The sequence below is a fragment of the Archocentrus centrarchus genome, chromosome 18 (assembly GCF_007364275.1).
Source record: "Archocentrus centrarchus isolate MPI-CPG fArcCen1 chromosome 18, fArcCen1, whole genome shotgun sequence".
Classification (NCBI taxonomy): Eukaryota; Metazoa; Chordata; class Actinopteri; order Cichliformes; family Cichlidae; genus Archocentrus; species Archocentrus centrarchus.
This window is the reverse complement of record NC_044363.1, coordinates 17,464,195-17,471,684: the sequence shown is the minus strand read 5'-3', so window position 1 is coordinate 17,471,684 and position 7,490 is coordinate 17,464,195. Positions and strand designations below refer to the sequence as shown.

Sequence of the window (7,490 nt, the reverse complement as noted above, 5' to 3'; positions counted from 1 at the left end):
TGGCTCCTTGGAAGTAAATTATTTTTAAGAAAAAAGGGGGTGTTCAAGACTTTTGCACAATATTATATTTGTCATGTCCTGGGCCGTTTGTATGTTTGCCCTTCCTCGCCCGTCTCCTCCCCGGTCATGACAGAACGACGCGACCACACTAAAGACCCCGCAGACTCCGACCCCTACAGAGGTACTCGCCTGGCGCTGGGGGGACCTGCTTTTTCGAACGGTCCCCGGCGACGTCACTCACCTGCCACTCCGCTTGCTGGCCCCTCCTTCCCTCGGTCGACGCAGCCATGGAGAAAGAGGAGTCCCCGGCAGCAGCCGCGTGATTCATCCCCGGGGCCGGGCGGTATAACGCCGCGGATTTCCACACCGCAGTTTTCCACACCGCGGCCACGGAGAACGAGATCCCGGAGGAAGCCAAGAGACGTTTCCCCGGAGCCGACGCCCGGTGTTACACCAAATTCTGCGACCCATCATATTCTGCGACCACAGGGAGCGATAGCGTACATCCCTCTGCATGTACGTGCTGAATACGAGCGAGAAGGACACTATTTACGTAAACTGTGTAAGCACCAAAACAGGAGATTGTAAACCTTACGGAATATTATTTCGTTCGCATTGACGAAGGAAATGCGTTTTTTTATTTGACATTGAACACAGCTGGACGGACCGTTGCATTGAATGCTTTTATTCTATCGTTTGAAATACATAAACCCACTACTACCCATCCTTCAATAAATTGGTAAACGATAAATAAATGTTTCCAAGCACTTTTTTGGGAAGGGGTTCAAACGATTTATAAGATTTTCTGCCACCCAGCTCAGCTCACATTCAGCACGTACATGCAGAGGGATGTACGCTATCGCCCCCTGTGGTCGCAGAATATGATGGGTCGCAGAATTTGGTGTAACACCGGCCTTTGAGGGGGGCGTACTGTCATCTCCTGGGCCGTTTGCCCAGCATTTTGTGTTTATCCTTTGTGACTCGTCTGCGTGTTCTTTGGTTTATCACTTCCTGTTTTATTTTGCCAGTGTGATTTCCCTGTGCTTTGTGTTTAGCTTTGCTTCCCCTGTGTAATTAGTTTCATTTGCCTCACCTGTTGTTCCCTGCTGTTTTCTCTTGCCCTGATTACCCAGTGTGTATTTAAGCCCTCAGTTTCCATCTGTTCTTTGTCGTGTCGTTGACGTTGTGTGCCCGTGTGTTCCTGTGCTCCCTGTGGTTTCCCTTCGTCTCCCTTCTGAAAGGTTTTTGTGTTCTTTCCCCCCATCTTTAATAAACCTTTTGAGTTATGTATGTCTCCGGAGTCCTTCGTGTTTGCCCTTCCTCGCCCGTCTCCTCCCCGGTCATGACAATATTTGTTTAGTTTTCTCATGTAAGTAAAGAACACATTCCTTCTCACAACTTGGTATCAGTCTTTGTGTCACTCAGTTTGTTTTTAGTTTGTAGTAAATGAGCTGGATGCAGTTTTTAACCTGCAGATTTCACAGTGATCACAGTCATTCACAGTGAAACAACAATTACAGAACAAAAACAGTATTATAATAATGAATCTGCGCGAATACCTGCCACAAAAGAATCCACTGTAATGCTAATGATAGTCTGGGCTCTTAACTGTCTGCAAGGGTAGATTTTTTTGGCCTTGAAATTACTGTAGCAATTTACTAGAGATGTGTAGTGTTCATTAATTTTATCCAGAGATGTGGACCCTTTTGTTTTTGTCGAGTACCGTTTTAAGAGCACACATTTTATTTTTAAAAAGAACAAAACAAAGCGGCTTGTGGCAGGCAGTTTACTGCATTTTAAAATTGTGCAGCCCATATGTTATTTGTAAAACCAGTGATACATCTGTACAATACCTTTTATACAGCGTGGAGCCTGACGAGTTATTTTAATCAGCTTGGGCCACTCTGTGATCATCATAGACAAAATAAAAGTATGTTATAACATATATAATTTCTTTTATAATGTCTGCTGTCTTCATCTACACAAGTTGAATTTTCATCAGATGAAGCTGAATCCTTTTTTTTCACATTTGATTTTTAAAATCTAATTATTCAGCTGCAGCCTGACAGACAAACTGCAGGAGACAGAAAGTGAAGATAAAAATGTGGAGAAACAGCTCAGACTGAGTTTACTGACCGACCCGTGTGTTGGTGACTGAGACAGCAGCAGGGGCTGCCCTCATGTAAGTTATTTTATTTAATAAAATTTGTTTTTGCCACAGTTTATGACAGTTCAGTTTATGATCATTTTGGAAAGGCTCCTCTGGGTCATATTGGAGGGTAGGAGCTGTATCATTTCTTGGATTGGAGGACTTGTTTGAGCAGTATGCAGACCTCAGGCCTCACTGAGAGCAGATGACAAGTCATACCAGAAGGGCGCAGCATGACTCTGACGTGATCTGTGGACAGCTCTGCTGGCTGGGGATTTTAATACTGGGCGTGTTCTGATGATAGCAGATGGCTATTTAAATAATAATTAATTAATTACAAAGTTAAACCCAGTCAAGTCCCACACACTCTAAAGACAGCAGCTTCTTGACTTTAAATGTATATTATATTTATTTTAGGGAGTTTTTGCCACAGAATTTTTCTTGCATCCTGCTGTTGTGCCTCATATTTGTAAAACATAACTATGAAATAATTTACCTAAATTATATTATACAATATTGTGAACATAGAGAATTATCATGTTGCTTTAACTACACAGCATGCATGGCTCAAGCTTTAAATGCAACTACTGATTTTTTTGTTTATTTGTTTGTTTAAATCTACTAAATCGACAAGTGTAACTGGGCCCCAAGCAGCAAAGCCTTCATCATGTTTCTGTCTTTTCTTACACATTTTCTTCTTCCTCTTCAACTTCTGTCCACATAAAGTGTAAAATAAGAAATTTTCAACTTTGTGGTTACAAAGTGTGAATTCTAGCATGGCACCATCACACCTCTGTCACTTTGTTGGGCTGCTGTTTCAGAACTATATAAAGACATGCACCAGGAAACCACAAATATAGCAGTCATACAACGACATCTCTATTAATGCCACAGTTACAGGAACTTTTAAGGCAACAGAGGTGAGCTGGAAGAGGGGGCCGGACTTCATCTGAACTCACACTTTGCTCACTTCCTGTGGGTGAATTTAGGACCAAACCAGAATCTGCAGTAATGTAATAGGATACTTTAAATTACTGAAGCTTGGCTTTAATTACAATGAAAAATTACATATTTTTAGTTACAGCTTTTGTGTGAGAGTGCGTAGATTACCAGCAGCTGCTGTGAACATTTACTATCAGTGAGTATGACATCTCTGTTTATCTGCAGATATTTCTTCACGAATCCATTTTCTGCTAAAATAATATGGTCACAGGTGGGCTGGAGTCTATCTCACCTCGGGTACACCCTGTACACACTTTATTCATTGTAGATGGAAGTGTGTTTATTGTAGAATTAAAGCATGATTTTTTGCAGCCACCTTTAGTTTATCATCAGTGATTCATGGTTCCTTGCAAAGCAGCAGCAGCCTATTGGATGATTATCTCTATGGCAGGAAGGAAACAGGAAAGGTCTGTTCTTTTGCTCGCTGATGCTTTTAATCTCCTTTCTTCATTTAACATCTACATCACTTTGAAACCATCTGAATTATATATCTGTTATTATTAGTAATTATTATGGGTGGTTACCCAAAAAAACATTTTGCTCATGAGCAAATATAAATGAAACACATTTCCTACTATTGCACCTATAGCCTTGAATCCATAGTAATGGGTTCAGCCTGGGTTTGTACATGAGTAATTACATTTTTAGGCTAATCAGGCCAAGTATGTGCAAACAAGTGCACAAACAATTTTGTGGCAGGGGAGAAAAACGAAAGCCAAATTGATTGGCCTGGTGTGACAAGGCCGTTAAATATTCTACAAAACCATGAATAACTTTTGATGGGCTCCTTGTCTAGATGATCTGGAGCCTTTATGGTCTCACTGGGTCAAATGCCCTAGAAGGAGTTGATTTAAATAGCAGGCCTGAAAATGGCAAAAATTGACACCATCAATTGAAGATGGCCAACTTCCTGTAGGGTTTTGGGTATGAGTCCAAGAGACTTTTTTGTATGTCTTAGAATGTTATATGAGCCTGCACAATTTCAGATATGTAGATAAAATGTAGCTCCAGGGCTACGCAAAAAACATGGTATTTGTGCTCAAACATTTTGCAACTTTATGCTTATCGTTGTGTTCGGGGGGGGGGCTTATCAATCCACTAAAGTTTTATTGAGATTGGGCAATGTGACTTGGAGTTACAGCCGTTTGTGTTTTCATGGCGAAACATCGACCTTTGCCATTCCGCCAAGGTCACGCCCTTTGGCGAAAACTCACAGTTTTGAAAAAAAATGTAAGGCCAACTCCTTAACGCTTTCCAGGGGAAATTTGACATGGTTCTGCTCAACCACCTTGGAGCTGTACCTCAAAGTGTCAAACATGACATTTCCTGTACCCACTAGGTGGCGCTGTGACTGTTAGTAAATATTATCATATGTATGGGTTCAGGGGCGGACCGTCATCATATTGCGGAAGTTTGATCCAGATTAGATAATGCAGGTTTGAATGACAGGCAAATAAAATATCCTGGCAAATGATCGAAATGCACTGTGGTCTCACGGCCACACCCTCTGGTGAAAACTCACCATTTTTTAAATTTAGATTACCTCTGGTATGTAGATAAGACAAAACAAATATGAAGTTGATGACATCCAAAACCTCTGAGTTATTAGAGAAAGTATAAGGGCAGGAAATCACTAAAATCAGCCATTTAATTGAAAATGGCGGACTTCCTGTTGGGTTTAGGGCAATTCGTGAGTTTTTGAGGGTGTTTAGGCCCTCAAAAAAGCAATTAATTTGCTTGAATGTCCAAAGCAATTACAGTAGGGCTTTCGCACAGACTGTGCTCGGGCTCTAATAATTTGTATTTTGGTAAAAGTTGAAAAAGGTCCCACAGATCAAAACCCTTAACTGCACTTAACAAACAGTCCATAGAGGGCGCTGTCAGCATCATCGATAAACTTATTACTAAGTCCTAAACTCTCTACTTTTTCATCTTCCAATTTTATTCTGCCATCGGTTAATTGATGATTTGGGAATAGCTGGTATGCGCACTTGTGGGATTGTCTAATGTACTTAATCTAGCTACTTAGTTTTAGCGCAATATTTGTTAGTAATTTGCAGAAGAAACTTCAGGAAACCAGTAAAATAAAAAGTTTCCATCAGGAGAGTATAACCTCCAGCTTTCTCCACCACCGAGAGTGTTCAAATGAATTCCCAGGAGGCACAAACACCTTTAGAATAGCATAGAATAGAACAGAATAGAATAGAATAGAAACAAAATCAAACAGAGAATGATGAAAATGAAGCAGCTGCCACTGTTCAGTGCCTTTCCTTATAAAACTTAAACAAGAAAATAAGAAAAATACTGCTAAACCAGTATGTATAGGTGTGTCAAAAAAATGAATATGTGACAAATACACAAAATATACAGTATTGCATAAATGCCAGTTATTGCACTGTTGAGGTTTATGATATACTGAACATACTAATATAATACAGTGAGAGAGTCAGAAGAAGAAGTGATCAGTGAGTCCATGAAGCTATTGTTGTGTATTATTGTGTAGTGTTAAACAGTCTGTTGGCCCAGGGGTAAAAACTGTTCCACATCCTGTTTATTTATTTATATATAACATATTAATTCTTGTGAAACTTTATATAGTTATTTAATAGTATTTATTTATTTTATATTTCTGTGTATTTGGAGATTTGTAAAATAACAAATTGTTTTGAGACAATGCTACTAATGGTTCATGAAAAGAGTATTTACCATGTCCATATATGGTGCAATCAATTTGTGTGTGGTATGGGAAGGTGCTGCCAGAGTTGTGTTCTTGTTGTGTTTCTGGGCTGTTAAGTACTTCACATTTAAAATTAGCGATCTCCTCATTTTGCTTCTTTGGCCACACAGTCAAGCTCACACATGTATAATACAACTAACTGTCAGCCTATTATTGTTTATATTTGCATTACAGGCCTTTTTATAAAAATCTGCCTGACATGTTTCTGCAGCAGCAGGAGAGGATAAACATGTCACGCATGCTGTGGTCAGACCTGCTCAGTTGTGTTATTTCTGAGTCAAAGGAAGGAAGCAGAGAGAAGTTAAAAAAGTCTTTGTGTTGTCACAGTTGTTGGTGTGTCGTAGCTGCTGCTTCACTCTTTCTCTTTACAGGAAGGTTTCAGACGTGTCGCTGCTGGATGTGAGGATGGGACCCACTTTGCTCTGTGAGCTGGGCCTATTCTGTGAGTACATCACTGACTTCTATAGTTTGATTCATACTGACTGATAAACATGTTTCAGTGAGAAGAACAGAGTATCAGTCATTTGGAGCATTTCAGTTCATTTGAACAGAGGACTCTCATGTTTGTTATCAACATGGTTGTTTGTAGCCTGGATTAGATTTTAGTGCACTGACTCAGATTAGAGTGGAGCTGCTTTAGTTTATCTAAGAAAGGTTTGTTTCTTCATCTGTGATCATTTGATGTATTTTACATCTTAATCTAAAATGCAGCCAATCACAGCAGCCACTGCTAAAAGCCCAAGTGTTTTATTTCTGCCATATTTGAGTGTGTCTTTAGTTTGATGATGTCTGAAGTTTCTGCCTTTATTGTAGTGCTCTGTACGCTCCTCTGCACTGGACACGCTCAAGGTGACTGAACACTTTCACTTTTTCTTTTCTCTTTTTTTTAATTTAGTAAAGATTCATCTCAAACTACTGCATCCTCATCATCAACCATTTATTAAATGTATTATTTTAGGAACACATCTATAGAGATTGTCCATCGAATTGTAGCTAAAGTGTGTTAGATTGTTAATGCTGTGGTTGTGTTGGATTCTAGATGCTGTGTTAACTATTGAACCCAACTGGTCCAGTTTTTTCATTGGAGAGTTTGTTACCTTCATGTGTGACATGAATGAAGGAGCAGACACTGACTGGTATTACACACTCAACAAGGATGGTCGAGAATATGTCCCCTACAACACAAACAAAGACTACAGATTACCAATAGATTACAGTGGTGAATATCAGTGCTTTGGTAGCAGGAAGAGCTCACATGATACAAAGCGCAGTAACACTGTCTCTGTAACTGTATCAGGTAAGTCCTCTGTGACCAATAGCATAAATTTATGATCTCTGTTCAAATACTCACCTGAATTATAAAATACATTTAATTAATGTTGAAATGTTGGAAACTTTTTTCTGATGCTGTGAAACTTACCAGGACGTCTGTATTTTACCTGTTACTTTGCTCACAGTGTACACAGCACTAAAATACTCACAGACTCTGTGATCATCATTACTACATGTGTGTGTTTTAATGTAAAACAACAACTGTGGATACAATTAAATAAAATAAAAAAACAAAAAGAAGAAACATCAAAACCATTACATTTAACTAAA

General features: G+C 39.5%; 1 long non-coding RNA gene across 1 annotated transcript; it reads left to right on the top strand.

Moving 5' to 3' along the window:
• The first annotated feature begins 6,261 nt into the window (after positions 1–6,261).
• LOC115796963 (uncharacterized) lies at positions 6,262–7,061 on the top strand. Its single transcript, XR_004021371.1, has 3 exons — positions 6,262–6,330; positions 6,702–6,737; positions 6,928–7,061. It is a non-coding gene; the product is annotated as an uncharacterized LOC115796963 (long non-coding RNA).
• Positions 7,062–7,490: the final 429 nt, after the last annotated feature.